This window comes from Balaenoptera musculus, chromosome 6 (assembly GCF_009873245.2).
Source record: "Balaenoptera musculus isolate JJ_BM4_2016_0621 chromosome 6, mBalMus1.pri.v3, whole genome shotgun sequence".
NCBI lineage: Eukaryota > Metazoa > Chordata > Mammalia > Artiodactyla > Balaenopteridae > Balaenoptera > Balaenoptera musculus.
This window is the reverse complement of record NC_045790.1, coordinates 45823503-45844412: the sequence shown is the minus strand read 5'-3', so window position 1 is coordinate 45844412 and position 20910 is coordinate 45823503. Positions and strand designations below refer to the sequence as shown.

General features: G+C 38.1%; 1 long non-coding RNA gene across 1 annotated transcript in view; it reads right to left on the bottom strand.

Annotated features, from left to right (window-relative positions):
• Positions 1–18319, bottom strand: part of LOC118897136 — a 68007-nt gene extending 49688 nt beyond the window's left edge. Inside the window, exon 1 of the long non-coding RNA XR_005020348.1 lies at positions 17944–18319. This is a non-coding gene — a long non-coding RNA (uncharacterized LOC118897136). The remainder of the gene's footprint in view (positions 1–17943) is intronic.
• Positions 18320–20910: the final 2591 nt, after the last annotated feature.

The following is a 20910-nucleotide window of genomic DNA, read 5'->3' as shown; positions in this document are numbered from 1 at the left end:
TGTTCATTGCAGAATGATTTATGATAGGAAACAAACAGAAAAACTTAAAGAAAAAATGGAGTACAGTAAAAAAAGAAGTTGCTACAATACATTTTAAAGTGAATCGTAAAGCCCTTTTGGAGATTATGGTGAGCATTTTCACTTCATCCCTTCTCAATTAAGACTTATTGCTTAAGCTTTATAGACCAGATTAAAGAACTGACGCAGTTCAGCACCAATGAGCTAACAACCAAGTGGAGAAAGTGGACAGACTGAAAAATAACACATCACTCTAACACAGGCAAGAACAGAAGCAGCTAAAGATTTTAAAATACAGGGAAAGAGATGACTTTTGTTTGGAAGGAGGTCATGAAGAGCTTCACAGAGGAACTAATGACTGAGCAGGACTGTGAAGACTAAACAATGGTTCAAAAAGCAGATAAGGCAGGATGGAACTTTTCTAGGAGAGAAACAGTCCATGCAAATGATCTCAGGCATGAAACAGCAACTAAACGGAATTAGCTCTGCTCTCTTTCTCCTAAAATAGAAACTTGTAAGGATCTTGACTTTGAGGGGCACGGAGTAAGCATTTATGAAAAAAATACTATATATCAAGGATTAGGCTAGTTCTGTTTTTTTTTTCCCCCCCCCAAACTGAGACCATATTACAAATAAGAAAACTGAGGCCCACAGAAGTAAGGGCTATTTTAGACATCTCTGGAATTACACCTTCACGGGTAGTTACTTTGTTTATATTATTCTTATGTTTATATGCAATCTTTTTTCCCTTGTTTTTATATTGTATTCTATCACTTGCTCTCATTACATGGAAAGGATTAAGATGAATTAATGGTGTCCAGGGTTTTGGATTTACCCACCAGAGCACTTCCGCATCGTAACAAGAATTAATTCACTGCTGGTACCTGTCCATAGTGTGTATGTATGTGTGTGTGTGCATGTGTAGAGGGCAAGTAGGAATGGGACATGTCATAAATGTAAGCAGTTTAGGGAGCAAGTGATCAGAAAATAACATGTGCCACGCTAGAATAATGACCTTAAAGGTGAAACCTTCAATGAAAGCAAATCTTTAAGAAATTCAACATAGGAATTAAATTCTTTTAAAATTACAGGATGTTCTGGGCTCTGGATCTGGTAGAATTTATCAAAACTACTGATAAATACTTGTATTTGTCATTTTGAAAATATTTTCCAATATTAACTATTTTAGGCCACTTATTTTTATTAGAATGGGTTAATTCTGGGGTTATTAATTTTTGCTACTTCCTAAGTATGCAAAAAGTAATTATTTAATAATATGCCTATGTGGGCCAAAATCTACAAATGTTTAATGTAGGTATCAGGTCAAGCGTCACTCTACAGCCATCTGAATAATGCAGAAATCAAGTTAAGCCCAGTCTGTCTCTCGCCATTAAGGGATTTCATTTGGGCATAAATTTATTTGGCCAAGACAATAAATTCAGTTTTTCTTCAGCACAAACCAAATTACTTTCTTAAATGTTTGTTGCTTTACTCCATTTAGATCTCTGGTCTTTGAAGCCCAGGCATCCAATTAAGAATCTTTTAATTCTATTATAGCTCAATCTTATACCACCTGACTTCAATGGGATATTCTCTACAAAAAAGCAAGCTGACTTGAGTTCCTTTAAACTTTGAGAAAGTTAATTAATATTCGCCAAGCACTTTGAAGATAAAGTGTAAGTGTCAAGAGTAATAATTATTTTTAAAAATAAAATCACAGGGAGCTACCATTCTATAAATTTTTGGTGCATCTTTATTATTTTTTTAATCCATGCTTCAATATCCCTCAAAGTGAGGAGGCGGTGCAGATATAAGCATGTAGTCTGTATTTTCTTTCAAGTAACTGCAAAGTCAGGCCAAAAAAAATGCACTTTCCATACCACATTTTGCTCTCCACAACTTTTAGGCACAAAGCACATTTAAAAAGCACTATTCTGGGGACTTCCCTGCTGGCGCAGTGGTTAAGAATCCGCCTGCCAATGCAAGAGACACGGGTTTGATCCCTAGTCCAAGAAGATCTCACATGCCGCGGAGTAACTAAGCCCATGCACCACAACTACTGAGCCTGCGCTCTAGAGTCTGCAAGCCACAACTACTGAAGCCCGCGTGCCTAGAGCCCGTGCTCTGCAACAAAAGAAGCCACCACAATGAGAAGCCCGCACACCACTATATCTTCCATGCAGACCCCTCCACCTAGCCTTAGCATTACATCTGTGTTACCCCAAATAACCAAGTGTTAGAATTCAGCCTATTTTCTCTATGTATTACATCAAATTGTCAAATACCATGATTCAGACTGGCATGGAAATTTGATAAATTATATAATTAAATTTTTAACACTTTAAATAGACTTTAAAAAGGATGATCTCTCAAAAGACAAACTCTAGTGGATCCAATAGTGGGAACCTAAATCTAAGAATCTAGAAGAACCCACTGATTTCCTTGTAGGAAGTTATAAACTGTGGTGAGGCTGAGATTAGATGCCCGCCCTCCCGCCAGTACCTCTGCTTATGAAGCCTTTGCACAGTGTGGCCTTCATACAACCTGTGTGTGTGTGTGTCTGTACACACTACATTTATCAAATTGAGTACATGGTGGTGGTTTATGGAGGGAGGTCAGGGGCACTTGACAGAGGAAGTGCTAAGAAATCTTCTTTCTGCCAAGAAATCTGTAAAAATTTCATATCATCATGCTTCTGAATTAGTAACTCATAAAAAGTAAATTAAACTAATTCATAAATTTCAATAGTATAAAACATTGCAGATTTGAAATTAATTAATAAAAATATTCCCAAGTCTAGGAAGACGATAAAATAGCTGTCTTGTGTGTTACTGGAATAACATTTGTTTTCTTCCTCCACTGGTAGCTATTAGAATTTTTACCTGTGGTGATGAAGTGTTCCACAATATGCAGGGTGGTAATTTCAAAACCGTCTCATGAAGTTAGATCCCCATGTCTTTTAAGCTAGTAACTAACCAAGCAGAACATTTTCATATAAAAAATCCAGTAAAGCTAAGAAAGGTTTGACAAGTTAATACCAATCTACAGAGGAGCCAGCAGAAAATAAAATACACACCAAAGTCATTCATGGATGGAGGGCAGAAAACTCTTGGAATGGTGAGAAAAATCATGGCGTAGCATATTTCGCCCTGGCAAACAAGGTCAGTTCTAGGTTGGTCCTTCCTAGGAGGCTGAATGAACGCTCACTTTTTAAAGTGCCCATTCACAGTAGGTTTTATACAATGCAAGCATAACAGTGCTTGTTTTGACAAATATATCATCTCTTTGTGCTCAAAGGCACGTATGGCTTGTCACTTGGTAGATTACTTCTTGAAAAGGAAGTCCTGCTGTCAGAAATTACTGAGATGTTAAAAAAAGGGTTTTTAGGAGGTGGGGATTGGAAGAGTCAAGGACAGCATAGCTACTTTTGCTAATGTTCTAATCATAGGTATAGTTACCATTCAAGCCAAGTAGAAGCTGAAAAGTCTTGAAGATATAGACTAGAAGAAAAGTTAACAGGGATACTGCAGACTATGATTCAATTAAAGGAAGAACCATAGAATCTTAGGATGTGAAAGCTTGGATGGAACCTTTATTGGACTAGATTGGATAGTCTAATTGCCTTATTTAACCAATTCATAGAAGTAAAAACAAGTCATCTGTGAGACTTCTTAATCTACAAGAAATAACAAATTCACATTAAATGTGCATGATACATAATTTGCTTATCTAATGTGTGGTATGAGATGCAACAGAGAGTAAGCCAGGCTATGGAGGGGATGGCCTCGGTGCACTCTTTTTCCTGTTCCTGGCTTCATGACAAAGAAGGCAGTCACAGGTACAGAAGTAGGGTGTCAAAGGCTTAATTACTTTGCAACTAAAGGTTCTTTTTGGAACATTTTGCTTTATGTTCTCAAACATTGTTCTTGTCTGTAATTTCTACATATTCACATGGAAATTGCTTATGTTATAAAAATACACTCCAAATCTGACTTTTTCTGAAAGGGTAGGAGGTTGAGGAGAACTTTTCTTGGCTACTCACCATGTGCTAGGGATTTTACATAGTTGCTCTCAGTTAATCTTGATCATCACCCTATGAAATATGGTATTACATCCATTTCATATGAAATAGAATTGAGGTTTCAGAGGGTGAAGTGATCTGCCGAGAGCCAAAGAGCTGGGGAATGGCAAAACCAGGATTCAAACCTGTCTTGCTCCAAAGTCAAGGTGCTTCCAATTAAATTATTTTAAAAGCACGTTTAAAATATCTAATTCTTGTCCAAGGAGTAGTCAGGCAAGCCATGCAGTGGGGTTTTCCCTTATTATAAAAGAATCACTGTGGGGCTTTCAAGTGATGACTTTATGCTTGAAACCAGTATTGGAATCGGGGCAAAGTGTGGTCTTTCAGATTAGCCTGCTTCTTACCCCCTTGTTCCCCATCCTTTTTCTTCATGGCTTCCAAATACTCTCCTTCTACATACTCTTATTGTTATTACAGACTTTCATTTTTCTCCCTACACTTTTGAAATTAAATAGAACCAACAGATGGTGGTTGAAGTACTATAATGGTGTTGGTAGCTCATTATCATTCATGGTGGACATGTTCCCAATATGTGATATATAGCAGCATTTTTACTTCTCCTGTTTAACTCTGATGCTGTTTCTACAAATTCTTGCCATGTGATATGATGATATGGCCGTGCAATAGGAGAGCAGATATCTGCGTTGCCCTAAGTAGTAACCAAAGAATTCTGAAACAGATATTCTGCACGTGTGTAAAAAATAAATATGATGTGTGATGGTCACAGAATTCAAGTTTTAAGTAGCTTCTCCAGGTCACACAGCTCTGAAGTGGTATGATCTATATTACAAAGGAAGCTTCACTCTAGTGTCTATGCTTCTAACTACTTGGCTACTTTGCTTCCCACTAGAACTGACTATAAGTAAAATTATTAACCACCTCAGACAAAATACAAAGAGTCTAACGAGTACACTCAAAGGAAAAACATACCATGTGTTGAAGAATGACTCTTAGAACGTATGAGTTGTTCTGTTTTTGATTAATCAGGCATAAATTATCAAACAGATTATGTAATTTCAGAAAAATAAAACCAGTATGAACATAGAGAAAAAGGAGTAGGTGTTCATGAAACCACTAGAATCACACTTTTATGCGACTCATTGTAGGAAATGCATTTTACGTCATGACCTGTTACACAATACATATATAACAAAAACAAAAGTTTTACAAAGCAATACTTATAATCACTATGTGCAATGCACTTTGTTATTTCACTATTTCCTTTCTTAAATAATGCTTATGGTGACGCACATAATTGATTTCATGATACACTAATGGGTCAGACCCACACCTTAAAAACCCCTCTGCCAGAGGACTGTCAAATTCTGTGCTGCCACTGTCTTTATCTTGTCCAAGGCAGACAATATTAATGGATCGCAGCATTCATTCCAATGAGTTCATTCAGGCCTCAGGACTCTTTCCAAACTGGTGTTCTAGGCAGCAAATATCAACTGGAATTGGGACAGTCACTATCTAATTTCCAAGGGGACAGGGTACAGAGGTAGAATAGCTCTTTTTGTTATTTGCTCTCTTTATATCCCTAGTGCTTCCTTTTGTCTGGCACACAGTAGGTACTCAAATATCCATTACAAAGATGAATCAGTAAACGGTCACTAGGATTAGAGGGTAAGCTTTGGCTCTGAAACTTCCTCTGTGAATCCTTTCTCTCCCTCTCTTGGCTACCTTGTTACATCTTTAAATGTGAAGTTTCCATGATTCAATGGCTTAGAGTACTGTATGTACTCTCCCTTCTTTCCAAACCCCATCTTGTAATGAAAGTGCACTAGGCTACTTGATGTTATCTCTACTACTTTCAAAAACAATTGGTTTACATTGAAAGAATTACCAAAAAGGATTATGAAGTTGAAAACCATGGTAGAGTTCCTTGATAAACTGGTCCTGGAAGGAAGAAAAAACTGACACATCTGGACCTGGGCTGGATATCGGTGTATCTATGCTCTCACTTCAGCCTTTCAATAGTATGAGCAGTTTCATAGCATTACCCCATCTTACTGGTGGAGAATCAAACCCTTAAAAAAAGAGGTGAGGTCACACAGTAAGTGTTTGGTAGAGCCAGTATTTAAATCTAGGTATTTCACTGCTCTTTTTATTATACCTCAGCTACTCGTGAAAATGGCATACTAAGTTACAAACAATGACCAGAAGCCTTGAATCCATTTGAAGTGTGTGAATTTAACAAGTTATCACACTGCAAAAATAAAACCCAATACCTTAGTAATGTACTTCAACATATAACATTATTTTTTTCTTCACCAAATCTTTGTGAGTGTTTCACTGCTGGGTATGTTTTTCTTGGCAGCTGTTAATCTTGGCTCAGACATAAATTCTTACTGCAGAGTAATTCAAATGTGTTAAGTCCTCTATTACACAGAGGAAAAACAAGACTGTGTGTGTGTGTGTGTGTGTGTGTGTGTGTGTTTATGTGGGTCAAGTCCAAGGGGAAGTATAAAATGGAAACAATATATGATTTGGGGGTGTGTAGGACAGTTAAAAGAAGTTACAGGCAGAATCACAATTTTACCCTTTAGGCTCTCACCAGAAGCTGTGTAAGGAAACAGACTAGCATGAAGAGAAGAGAGCAGCATGGGTCAAGTTTAACTCACACCCACCCCCAAACAAGTGTACACAGCTTGATATAGTCACAAAATCTACAATATGTAATTTGCCCAATCATGATCATGAGTCACTGTAAAAGTTACCAGGAAGGTCGTTTGAAAAAGTAATTTCTGCTATAAGTTTACAACAGTGGTTCCTAACCAGAAGCAATTTAGGGGACATTTGGCAATGTCTGGAGACATTTTTGGTTGACACATCTGGGAAAAGGCCAAGGATGCTGCTAAACATTCTACAGTGCACAGGACAGGCTCCCACAACAACAAATTATATGGTCAAAATGTCAACAGTGCGAAGGTTGAGAAACCCTGGTTTACAGGTGACACTGTTATCTGAGCAACACAACTATTGATACTATACTCCAGCTGTCTCTCTGGCCTCAGTCTCCTCATCTGTAAAATGGAGTTGTAGTTTCATGGGGTTGTTATGAGGATTAGAGTCTTACTATGCAAAGCATTTAGAACAGTGCCTGTGGCACAGTAAGTACTCAGCAAATGTTGTTATCACCACCACCACTGCGGCCATCTTCACTATCATCAAAACTCATCACTGTGCAGGGCAGTATTCCCCAAAGTACGACACCTCATTAGGTGGATTCTGGGGGGAAAAAAAGGATTCTACGATCAAATAAACCTGGAAAATGGTGGCTTAAAATCGGACAAGTCTCTATATTACAGAATTTCTCAGAATCTTTAATAAACCAAAATATATGGCATGCAGAATTTTCACAACTGATCTGAATAAAGAATCCTATGCAGAACCTTGCAAGATTGAACACATTTTAAGGAAAGGCTTGTGTGGTGAAAGGATGGTGAATTGAGAATCTACAGACAGGATTCAGCTCTTGAGTCTACCACTTACCCACTCTGAAGCCTGGATAAGTCCCTTGACCTTTCTTGGCCTCAGGGATCACCAATGCAAAAGAGTATTTGGGCCCTTCCAGTTCTGAAAGGCTCTGACTCTCCTGCACATTGAATATCTCTAGCAGACCTCCAAGTCATGCATTATCAGATAACAAGGACAGCATGGTCAAGCAAAATCAAGAGCTGTGACAAAACTCAGGACAATCATGTTCGCCAAATTCCTATTATTAAAGAAGCTCAAATATTCAATGTTGGGAAATCAAGATGAGTATGATGTCACAATAAATGCTAGCTTATTTGTCGCTGTTGTTTCTGCAAATGCAGCCTACGTTTTAAGCAGAAAGTGGGGCTAGCAGAGAAGAATATGGAGACCAAAAAAAAGAGTCTCAACTACTCAAAATGCACACCAGTATAATCTACTCAATTACTTCTTGTTAGGCGCTAAATAAAATTGGCAGAGAACATGACAAGACAGGATTGCTACCTCAAGGAACTAAAACTCTATTTGGGGAGAAAGATGCACATATATCAGGAATCCAGTGAGGGCTCTGAGAGAGGTTTAAACAAAGACCCACAAAGAAGAGTAATCTTACTTATTGCTATTTTTTGGTAAGTCAAATGCACAATGGCAAAAACACAAGATAAACCTTAAAAAAGAAATATATATACATCTATTTTCTTGTTTGGGTTTCCAGATGAACATTCTTACTGCCTGCTGTTTGGGTATCATCTACAGGTGTCAGGAAGGTAACTAAGCTGGAGGATATGAATGCAGCTTGTCATTCCCTGTGATCTTCACCCCTCTGAGTGCATTTGTATGGTCTGGCCTGAATCCGCCATGCATGACAGAGGTGGCACTGGGTGAAGAGATCTGTGCTTTGTATTGTCCAGGGCACTGTGTCATTATATTATAACTTTAAGCTACTTTAATTTGCATAACTAGAATTTCTCACTTTCAGCCATGGCTATCTAGGCAGCCAGTGTACAGGTAATCCTTCTCTTAATACCAGGATCTGGTGAAACCCATAGGCCCTATGGCAGAATAATAACCTCAAAAACCCCTATCTTTTTTTGCATCTATGGATCCCTTCTCAGATGAAATGCATAAAAATAAACCAGACTACAAAGGAAACCAAGTATAGTGAAATAGCTAAATATTAAAACACACATTTTAATACAGTAATATATATGTGATTCTTTATTAACATATTAATAACAAGATCTAGCAATGTATTTAGTAACTACCATTATGTTAAAGCTGTCTCATACACAAACAGTATTTCTAGATGTCGGCAACAACTGTAATGTGATACAAAAGTATCTGTGATTTCTACTGGTGATAAAGTCACAGGTCCTGCTAAAATACTACTGTAATTTTTTGCCTCCATTCATAACTGATAGAAATGCTAAGTTTTGATTAGAGGTTAATGCAAATAAAATGCAAACAAATAAAAACATTTTTGCATCCAAGCTCACAATCCCCTGAGTTCTATCTATGGGCCCTCTTGTGATCCATGGACTCCAGGTTAAGAAGCCCTACATTTGGGTGATATCCTGAAGTCTCAAGAACTTTGGTGATAGAAAAGAACAAAAAAGTAACTCATCACATTAATTTCTTCTTCTCACTGGAAGTAATTTCAAAAAGATCTCTCTCTGTTACAGTAAATCATCCAGGTATACTTACAAAACACATGAGCTCATTTGATTCTCATCACAGCCCTGTGAAGAAGGTATTAGACTAGCATTAACCCCATTTAACAAATGTGGAAAGTGAAGCAGAGAGCTTTTTAAAAGACCTGTCCAAATCACACAGCCAGAAGTTAAGTGCTGAGCTGGGACTCAAACACAGGGTTCCCAACATACCAAACCCAGTCCATTCCCCCTGGGTGGTATCTCTAATGTTGGGGTGGGGGAGGGAAACTTAAAACAAAAACTTATGTTAAGACTCGTCTATCCACAGCAACCTACTTAACTAAGTCACTGCTAGATTGAGTAGGTAACTGATCAGCAACATTCACTCATTTCCTCGCAGTTCACTCTCATACATGATTATGCATAAACTAGTGCCATTTTCTAGAATGCCACAGGTTCCACCAACTATATTGGTTCCCTCTGACCCAAACAGAATTCAGCATTTGCTATTATTTTTGTAAGTTCTTTTGTGTTTGTCATATTGTTTCTAGCTTTTGGATTCCAAAGATTTTTTGAAATATTTCTTATGATAACCTTGTCTGTTTTGGCTTTTTCTGTAAATGCTTTAAATTTCGGGTGACTATCAATTTGTGTAGTTCCTGTTTTCCATTTCAGACACAAAAAGAGAAAATGACTTCGTACTTTCAAACTGCTTTAGAATTTCTTTTGTCAAAAATCCCTTTCAAAATGCTTGGATTTGGATTTGGTGGTGTCTCAGAATGTTGTTTTACATCCTCCTCCTCTTAACCTCTTTCCCCATGCACATAAAAGGTTTGCTTTTCTGGAATATAACCACTCTGCTCCAATGGGTCTCAAAAGAGGAATTCTGATGAAAAAAACAGAGCTTTAATTGCTTTTACTATTTAAAAGTCATTTTTCCATTATCAAATTTGTTTTTTACATTTTTACTTTCTTCTCACGTAGATTTAATTCGTCTGACTTTGTCCTTAACATTTTTGTTTTGACCTCTGAGCTCATTTTGACAAATCTTTTTTTTTTGCTATTAAAGTTCCCTTTGTTTCTCTGCGTTTTAATCCCTGTTTTGTTCAGCCTGCAAACTGACTCAGTCCACTCTTTAGCCCTCTCCTTTTGCTCTTTTCCTGTGTCCCTGTGTTGAATTTCAGACACTGCAAAATGTTAGCCTGAAAAGGGGCCTCTGCAATTATCCTGTTCAGGAGTGCAGGATCTTTAACCTCTACAAAATAAATACTAACGAGCCCCTACCTCCTCTGCCATCATAGAGAACAGTGGAAGAGGCTGAGGGGAATGGAGAATAGTGCTAAAGGAAAAGCTGAGGTCCAAGTAGTGCTAACCTGGATGTGGAAGCAGGGGGGAGGGGGGGAGGGAGGGAGGGAGGGAGAGAGGGAGAGGGGGAGAGGGGGAGAGGGGGGAGAGGGGTAGAGGGAGAAAGAGAGAGAGAGAAAGAGAGAGGAGGGTGTGTATATGGAATGATAGTGTCCTCCCATGGGGAGTTCCCCTAAGTCCCCTAGAAGAGGTACAGTGGCAGGAGACACTTGAAACTTTGCAAGCTTTAAGATAGACCAAACTTTAGAGCCTCTTAGGCAGCCCTGAAGTGTGCCCTCAGTTTACACATTGACAGCCCAGGTGACTTGTCTAAAGCCACAAGTCAACACTAAAGATTCAGCACTGGAACACAGGTCCCTTCCTCTGCTGTCTCTGCCTGGGCTCAGATCTTTACTCCAGAACCAGCAAAGCCCCATTTTCACCTCATTCCTTTATTTTTTCTCTGGTGGGTTCAGTTACACGAACTCTTGTCTCAACTCATGCCTTAATTATGGCTGGCTCTGACAGATTATCTTCAATCCTCACACGCTAATAGGCTTTGTACCAACACAAAAGGTCAGGTGTGATAATAAAGAAAAGTGAATGATCATTTATTTAACTTTCACAACAATTAACTGAGGAAGATGTAATTATTCCCATTTCACAAAAGAGGAAACTGAGTTTCAAGATGGTACAGTCCTAGTTGCACAATTAATGGTAAAATAACCACACTTGTCTACTACACTTCAACACACAAGTGCATATTACAACTTTCATGGGCAAAGAAATGTTATCTTTTTACTCATTCTCTCACATTCATTGTTTCAAAAAATATTCATTGAACACCTATTATGGGTTAGGTGTCCCAGAGGTTTTAACTATAGTCCACTTCCAGTGCCATGGTTCCAAAAAACAACAAAAAAATTGTCCATATGATTCTTTCAAAATGATTTTCAGAGAAAATTTACAATCCACCTAAAAACCAGGCTTAATACTTTAAAGACACTACTTATTTCTTTTGGTCACAAACATTACTACCTATATCTCATCTATGTCTTTTGTCAAACTTGGACATGAAAGGCTTTGAACTAGTTCTAAAAATGAAAGAAAAAAAAAAGTGCTATACCTGAGAACATTTAAACTGCTATACAAATGACTCCCTAACAGTTTTTTACAAGAATTCCACAAATATTCTGCTTAATTACTGTGAAGTATAGCAAAGTAATCAAGAACAGAGAGGTGGGAATAGGAAAGACTTTGGTTTAAATCCCAGAGCCACATTCTTTATGAGCTGTTTGAGCCTTTTCTTCTTACCAGGCCATGGTTTTCTTGCCTGTAAGACAGGAACAATCATGGTGCTGAGACTGTAAGGTTGCTGTGAAGATTACTGTAGGTAATACAGATAAAGCATGTGGAACAAAGCACGGCTCACAGAAAATTATCAATAAAGAGAGCTATAACTGTCATTATCATTATCACTCTGGCAATTAGAAGAGTTGACACATTTTAATATTTGTTTTTGAGAAAAGAGCAGGGGGTCTATTAAGTGGACCCCCTGCCCCCCACCCAGCAGTTTTGGAAAAGAGTTTTCTGTTAGTTGTAGATAGTAATTTGGACATGTGTTCTGAAATAAAAGCAGACAATAATAAACTATGCTATTCCATTTATGGTTTAATATTCCCAGTATAAATTACATTTTTAGGTTAGCTAACAGAGCCATCTATTTTTTTGAAATATGTAGCTGTCTTATCATTTCTACTTTACTAAATTTTCCAAAAAAATTTGCACTAACACTTAATTGTTAGTATAATGAACACCTTCAGAAGGAAGATTTACTTTGCAAACAAATGTTTTTAAAATTGTTCTTACCTGATTCATAATTAGCTTTCCACTTTCATTGGTCTCTTTGCCACAATGTGTTAATTAAAAAGAGGAAATACAGAACATGAGGTTTTACCAATTACTAAATACATTTATCTTAAAAGGAAACTGACTTCTGTCAAATGTTTTGATTGTCTTTGTCATTAAATATGACTTACTGCCATTTCTCCAGACTTTAAAAAAATCCAGTTGGTTAGTCTTTTATTTTATATTTCTTTTCATTACCTTTCCATATAGGCTTCTTTTGTCTATAAAGATATTTTCAGTACTTCTGGTTGAAAAACCACAACACTGAAAGAAAATATCACTTGGCTAATTTAATATTTAATAAGATTAAAATGTCTTATATTTTTTTCTCTTTGGTATGAAACTAGAAATTTGTTTCCAGATGTTAAAAAGCTATGATAAAATTTTAATTGTTCAATTATTAGAAGCAATTAGAATGCTACTTATCACACATAGGTCCAGGTACTAACTTGTAATTTTTTTACTTCAAATTACAATTCAAACTATTGTTTGTCATGACTGACAGTTAATGTGCACAGATGTTCACTTAAAAAGGAAATTAATGTTACTCTTTTCATTAAAAAAATCCTAATTCCAAAAACAAAAATAAATAATAAAACAACCTAGAATCTTATCATTATTAGAGTGCTGGCAAACATGCAGCAGCACCACTGTTACAAAACTATTAAAAGTCAGGCTGTTAAGCTATAAATTGTTCCTTTTGTTTTTTAATTTAATACAGTTCCACTCTTACCTATAAACAGAAAATCAGTTTTGAGTCATGGCACAGAATATTTAAAGGAAATGTCAAGTGACAGTATTACCAGTTATTAGTTACTCAAAAACCCATTCTAGTTAAAAGCCAGTTAAATCCTAATTTAAAAGGCTTCATTCACTATATGCAGATTTTATGACAGGGAGCTCTCACACCTTTATTGCTTTAGTCTATTGTTTCCTGAGCCTTTTTTTTTTTTTTTAAGTTAATGAAGTTGAGATGATAGGTGAAAGATCAGATTTAAAGAAGGAAAAAATTACCAGAACCCCACAGGGTTATTCAATAATGACTTTATGATTTGAATTTCCACTCGAGCATGCACTGTAATTCACAAATCTCAGGCTATTTTATTTCAGAAAGATCTTATCAGTTTGACTTTTGGGGGACCAATTCTTTACCTGCATCAACTTTTAAACTCCAAAAGTTTCACCTCAAATGTCTAATAATGATTGGTCTTGACTGATCATTGGATGTCACATTCAGATCAATTAGAAAAGCACACGTACCACAAGTTTCTGACACAGGCCCTTCCGAGCTGATTTCTTTATCTTATTTTATACATATCCAATTTACTAATGTGGCCAAAGTCCACTGAAATTTGACAGAGATAACTTACAATGTTAGTCATCAGATAGCATTTTGGTTCTTAGACATAGTTCTTTTCCTTTCCTGCTACCCTTCTCAAAATCAGGATTACTTCTAAGCAAGGAACTTATATTTACAATACAAGGAAGAAAGTCCAACAGAGAATTACTTCAGCAGTAGTGGAACAGCTTTTACGTGACCAATGCTTTATCATCTTGGTCACATTAAAATGCATCATTTTATTGTACTTCTCGCCTCTTTCAAATTGTAGAGGCTGAAGTAACCCTCCCACCCCCCATCACAAACTAGAGAACTACAATATAAACTATAAGTAATTCAAAATAAGTGAAAAACCTAACTGCATTCTTGAGCAACAGTCTCTTACATTCTACCAACCCTGGAAGATTTATAATCAAATCATATTCTGGTTTGTTTTTTTTTTTCTTTCCAATTAAGGTTGAAAGCAGTTTGAACAAGGCTACTGCCTATTCACAAATGGCACTAATTTTCCCGTTTGAGTATGTCTTTTAACCTCAGCTGTTATGCCCTTGGCAAGGAAGTAGAAATGAACTGGACAAGACTAAAAGATTTCATGGGTTTGATTTGCTGTGGATGTGAAGTTGGCTTTGCAAATGGCAGAAGACGACTACTCCCTTCCCTGCCACTGGAATTAGCGTAAAAGGGTGCTGGGGAATCTGACTCTCAGAATTCCTCTTTTGGTTCTGAATTCATGTGGACATAGGCTTACCAGGCAGAACTATGCTCAGCCCATATAGCTGGTTTTATTAATTTTCTCCTCACAGTCTTTCACCTCTCTCAGTACCAGTCCTTTGTAAGAGGCAGGGCAGATTAGAGAAATGGAAACTGGGCCACAAACTACTTAGCATGAATGCCCCCAAGGCCAGTAAAAATTGCATTTCCCCTTGCTAAAAGTATAATTTGTAATTAATATAACCATTCTTATTTTAATCAAAGGATTGGTGCTATTTGTGATGTTAAAAAATAGTCCCTCAAAAGAGGAATTTCTCTCAAAATGGAAATTACTTATTTAATTAACTTTTATAATACGTTTAATTTATAAATTGGTCTCAAATGTTGAATGGCTTGGAAAGTGGTATACAGGTAGTATACAGTAGGTTGCATATTTGATAAAGCCATGATTAAGTATTTTCAAAGGAGATTTATTTTTTCTGTTGTCCACTGTGTATTTTAATACACTCAAAAACCACATATTGGCTAAAAAGGCAATTATACAATAAAGAAGAAAGTATTAGGGAATCTCATTAATGTGTATAAATTTTGATCCCAAGCTCTTCTTTTTCACCCTTTCCTTGATGCAAGCCAACACACATGCACACCATAATCATGTTTGAATTTCTTCCCCTTCATCTCAATCCTCTTCAAAATTATTTTGATAATTTCCTGGACTCCTCACATAAGATGTGGAGAAAAAAGTCTCAATATCCATGAATAAAGTAAGCACATTAAAGCACTTATACCGTACCAATGCAACAACTGATTTACTTTTTATACACGTTTTTAAAAAGAGGACAAAGTTAAAAAGTCCTCAGTGAAGATACATTTCAGAATACAAAGATCACATTTCATTGTTTCTTATTTAAGACTGACCTACTCTAGATTCAACAAGTTTTTTTTCTAGTCTATAGAAATACATTTTAATAAAAAAAAAAACCTTTCTTGCTCTCATACAAATGTTTGAAACACTTGGGAGATTACTCCTAAGGAAACAATCTGTAAAATACATCAAGAAACTGTTAAAACATAATTTTTGATTCTTTTGTTAATTTACTTTAAGATTTCAAAAAATTAGAAAAGAACTATAAAAATATTATTCTCTAAAATATTATTCTCTAAAAATCATACCATTATATGTATTCTAAAATGTCTTCAAAAAGCCATTTGGTCTTAAAGCTAGATTTCATCCCTGAAATGTTAGTAATCAAGAATTTAATCTATTTTTTTCTTACAGCTTAAATTTGTTGAGACCTCACGGTGTTTATACGTTAAAACTACTTAGATACATTAAATGAAGAAAAACTGTGGTAATTACGTAAAAATTTTAATAATACCTACTGTCATTAAGTGTCAATGTCCTAAGCAAAAGACATCTTACAAATGTATTAATAAAGAAAATTGTCAATGTAAATGATTTAAAGTACTCTGAATTATCCCAAATAACTACCCACAAAATTTAACTACAATTTTAAGGCAAACCAAGATAAATATTTTTTAATCTGAGAAAAAAATCATATGCAGAAAAATTCTTCTATTTCATTCAGTTTAATACCGTTCACTTGAGGATTTGAGATTTACAAGTGTGCACTCTCATTAAAATTCTAAAAGTACAATACATAATTTTATGCTACCTTTTAATTTTAATTCCTCAAGCGTTTTATAGCTTCTAGAATAGTTATCTAGTTATTACTTTGTACAAAAATAGTATCCTTAAGTTTTCTTCCCACTTGCATTTTTAAAAAATGCTCAAGTATAAAAGCATTTTATACCTCCCTTCTTAATCATCTATTTAAAATTTCAAAAAGAGACAGTAGTTCATATTCTCAGTCAAAGCTTTGTCCCTGATGCAGGCTCTTCCGAGTTATAAAACTTCACCCAGTGAATAACTGTACTTTTTAAAGGAGCTTCTTGATTTTTCCTACATTTACCTATCATGGAAGCAATATCCTCATGTACAATAAAGTCCTAATATGGCATAAATAAAGAATAAACATCACATGCTGATAATTCCATAAAGTCTGATAACTCTATGAAGATAAACACAAATAAAAAACTTTCATTTGAGAGCCTAAAATTCAATTTAAGAGGTTTTTTTACATCCTACGTTTGGGGAAGTGCCCAACTTTCATGAGGCTTTATCACAAATTAAGAAAAAAAGGGGGGGCAGTTATAGTTCTTATGCACAGGCTTAAACCACTGTTATTTTTACATTTGTTCCTTAAAATCAAGACAAAGGCCTTCACTTAAGGATTAATGTCTGGAGAGAATGAAAAATAACCAGTATTAGACTTGAAAAATAACTTAAAAGTCAGTCCCTTCCCCAACCAAACACAAAACTCCACAACAAATAAACCTAAACTTGGTTGTCAATTTTAAATCAAATTTGTACCAATTCAGGCAACATTTATTTAAAACAAAGTATAAAACAGAATACTGTTTATGTTTCTGTCCATGTGTCCATGAGAGAAACATTTTAATGCAGAGGTAATAAACTCCAGAGGAAAAAAAAAATAGGATCATTTTCCTAATTCACTTCAAAGCTGCCTCGATTTCACTGAAGAAAGCTGAAAGGCCCGACTCCAGAAACTAGAGGTCCCCGGGCGGTGAGGGGTGTCCAGCGACAGTCTCAGCTCCAACCCAAGTGTGGGTCTTGAGCTGTCATTCTGAGTCCTAATACCACTTATGCAGCGACAAAAACGGTCCTGCAAGAGCCGATTAAGGGGTCACTTTACGCTCAAGTTTTCCTTAACTTCTCCCCTGCCAAAGCGGCGCTAAGTGAACATTTCTGTCGTGTTTTTCACGACAGCCATTGTCTCGCTGTAGGACCTCAGGCTCTTTTAAGTGAAGTACTGTTGGAAATACCAGGATTTTACAGCGCATCATTTTCCCACCTGTATGTGGCGAAAACAAACTCTAATCCTAGCAGGAGGGGATTTAAAACACACGCCTAACTTCTCTTCACTCTAAGAGGGGAAAGCAGAGAGCAAGTTGTAAAGTGGTAGTAATTTTAAATAGAAATTGGGCTCTGATGAAACATCACTGGTTGAAAGCTCTCTCCCCTAACTCGCTCCTGGACACACACAGTTCCTTCTTTGAGGTTCAGGGGAAGAGAGCGGACCTGGGACTTGAGATCCTGCCAGCGGAAACAACCTGCTATTTGGGCAAGAGGAGGAGGCGGTTCTGCGCAGAGCCAGGGCCGCCGTGCCCGGGATGCGCCGGACCCGGCCGCAGCATCCTCGCTCGGGTGCCCGCCGGCGCCGGCGGCCCTCGGACCCAGGCGCGGATGGCCTTGTGCCAGGCCCCGAAGCCCCTTCTCAACTCGGAGAGAGAAGCGCCCCTGCCCCGCTTCCCGCGCGTTCCTCGCTTACCTGCGGGTCAGGTTGGAGCGCTGAGGCGCCGCGCGGACTCCCGGGGCGGGGGCGGGGGGGGGGCGGGGGCGGGGAGCCCAAGCAGGGGCGGCCATCCCGCCTGCCCCTCAGCCCCCGCCGCCCTCAGGCCGCCGCCTCTCCTCTCAGGTCCGCGCCAGGGGCCGCGCGTCTTTCTCCTCGGGGCGCCGAACGTGGAATCTGCGCGTCCCGGGCCGCGCCCCAAGTTGTGCGCAGGTCGAAGCCGCACGCGAAGCACCTCCAGGGAGGCCGTCCCGGCCCCAGAGCCACGGCCTCCGCCTACCGCGGGCGGGAGTGGACGCCCCACACCTCCGCCCGGTCCACACCTGCCGCCGCCTGGGCCGCCACTGCCGCGGCTCCTCCCCGGCTCCGCCCCTCGTCCGTCCCCTGCTCCGGCCGCCGCCGCCGCCGCTCCGCCGCCGCCGCCGCCGCCGCCGCGGGAGGGTGGGGGAGGGAACAGGCTTCCCGAGCCCGAAGCGTGAGCTGGGCGCTACGCCTCCTCCCTCGGGCTGAGGCGGGACCCAGGTCTCTACCCTGCGGCGCCGCTCTGGAGCGCCGGAATCTGTTGAGGGGAGCGGCAGCCACTACAGTTCCTGTGGCCGTGGCAGCCTTTTTCGGGTGGGAGCGTCTCGCAGAGTGTCGGAGCTAAGGAAGGGAGAGGGTGCCCACCTGCGTGAGCCCGAGCTCCTCGCGTGCACTCTCCGAATCCAAACTTAGCCAAAGGCACAGCGGAAGCGCCTCCTAGGTCGGACCCCTGCATTTGTAGGGGTCTTCGAAAAACCTGGCCGGTTGCATGAGCCCCCTGGTGTAACTATCTTTGGAACAAGCAGGGGGGCCTTCCATCTGGAGTGGCCTCTCCCGTGTTCGCAACCCTGTGGGTGCCTCAAGGCCTGTCTCAGATGCCGTCTCTACCGTGCAATTTTCCCGGGTGCCCACCCGCGTCCAGATTTGATTTCGCCCTCATTTGGACTGCGGGGGCTTCTCTGAACCTTTTTACCGGCCCTGCCTTTGGGTGACAGCAATTTGTGAAATGCAACGGGCCGTCTCCAAGGACGGTACTTACTTTTATTGTACTCTGTGGATTCATATTCAGTACTATCGTATAGAAGCAGAGGGATTTATGCTTCCCTAATCCTTTCCACTTGGGTTTAAATTCCTTGAAGTTTAAGGCTATAATAAATTGCTCATCTCTGGAAGTTTTCAAGCAAATACTGAGCGGTACATAGAGAGAACGCACCAGATGACCTAGGTGGAAAATCTGCTGTCCTACTTACCGATATCCTCTGAAAGCCGAGCATGGCGCCTTGCACCTAGATGTAGGATGGGGGCGGAGGTCGGGGGAGATTTTCTGTGAAAATGTAGTTAATTTTTGGCAAAGGTCAGTCTGATTCCCACAAAGAAAAACTCCACGGGATGGAGGTCAGCGAGGCAAAGTTCATAGTGGTATTTTATTTATGGTGAGATATACCTCCATGTAAAAAATTATTCAGTCAAAATGAAAAATATTCAGCAGATGTTCCCTAATGAGTTGGTACTTCCTAAAGGCCCCTTTCCTTAGCCAACTATGGAAGATAAATCAAATGCAGTTGATGTATTACATAACTTAGATTTGCATGAGCACTTGAACTCAAGAACTATATGAAAGATTCAAATTTTAAAATTTCTTTATAAAATACAGTTGAATAAAATATGTTTATATACCATTTGTCAAGTCCTACACTTAAGTGTATATACTTTGAGTTGAGAGGTCAGTAGTATTTAATGGTTAATGGTATTAAGTAAACAGATAGGAATCAAAGAAACTCATCTGCACTTCAGCTTAAAACAGGTTGAATTCATGAATTCTATTTTAAAGAACAGAAATGTCAAGCCATCTTGACCAAGAAATAAAGAACAAAAATTAACAAGGTTATTTCTATTAAAATATTCCTGGTAGCTCTTGAAAATTAAGTTTTCAAAATTTATAGTCACAGTATAAAGGATAAGTCAGATATTTTGCAAATTATGAAAACTGTGCCTTGAGATGTAAAAGATTATGAACCTTATAAAGAGCTAAGTGCTTTTAAATATATTAAATATATTTAATATATATATACATGTTATATGTGTGTATATATATATATATATATTTAGTGCAACTTGTTCGTAGAAAACTCAAAATTAAAAGCACTCTTTGAAGTGAAAAAAAATAACCCATTAACTTTATCATGGAAAGCATAGTATCATCTAACTCAAAAAGCTGTTTTAAACATAATATGTAAAAAGAAAAAGATTTCATTATAAGTGAGTTCCACTAGGCAAGACTTTATGCAAATCCTATAGGAAAAGATACTGAATAAGCAAGCATAAGCATTTCATTTGTGGAACATATTTTTAAACTATACAGAAGCCTAGAATAATGTTACAGAAAAGATTATACAATTGCTTAACTAAAATTATGTATCATAATACCATGACTAGAAAAAAGCTAAAGAAAGGATAATTAACCTTAAATAGTAAATATCAACCCAAACAAAAACTATCTTAAGCTCACAGAAAAAGAATTATCTTTTAGACTTCAATTTGAGGCAAACAAGCTATTTTCCCTGAGACAAACACATAGTGTCACAATAAACCGAGGATTAACAGAAAGCCATAAATGGCCCACACTGCAAACCACATAGGCATCTTTCACTTAAACTATCGAAAGGGCTGGCCCAGGGAACTTCACATACAATTGTTTGTTCACATTTTACTCCATCATAATGAAAACATTGTCTGAAATTTGAGAATTTCCTCCTCAATCTTCACCTGCAAGGGAAAGGTGAAATACTATTTACTTTCTAGCTGTACCTAAAAATGAACAAATAAGCCAAAATTTCTCCCAGCACCTAAATAATTTCTAAATATATTACTTGCAAAGATTAATTTATTGTTTCAGTTATTACTAGTTTCTGTACCTTAAAACTG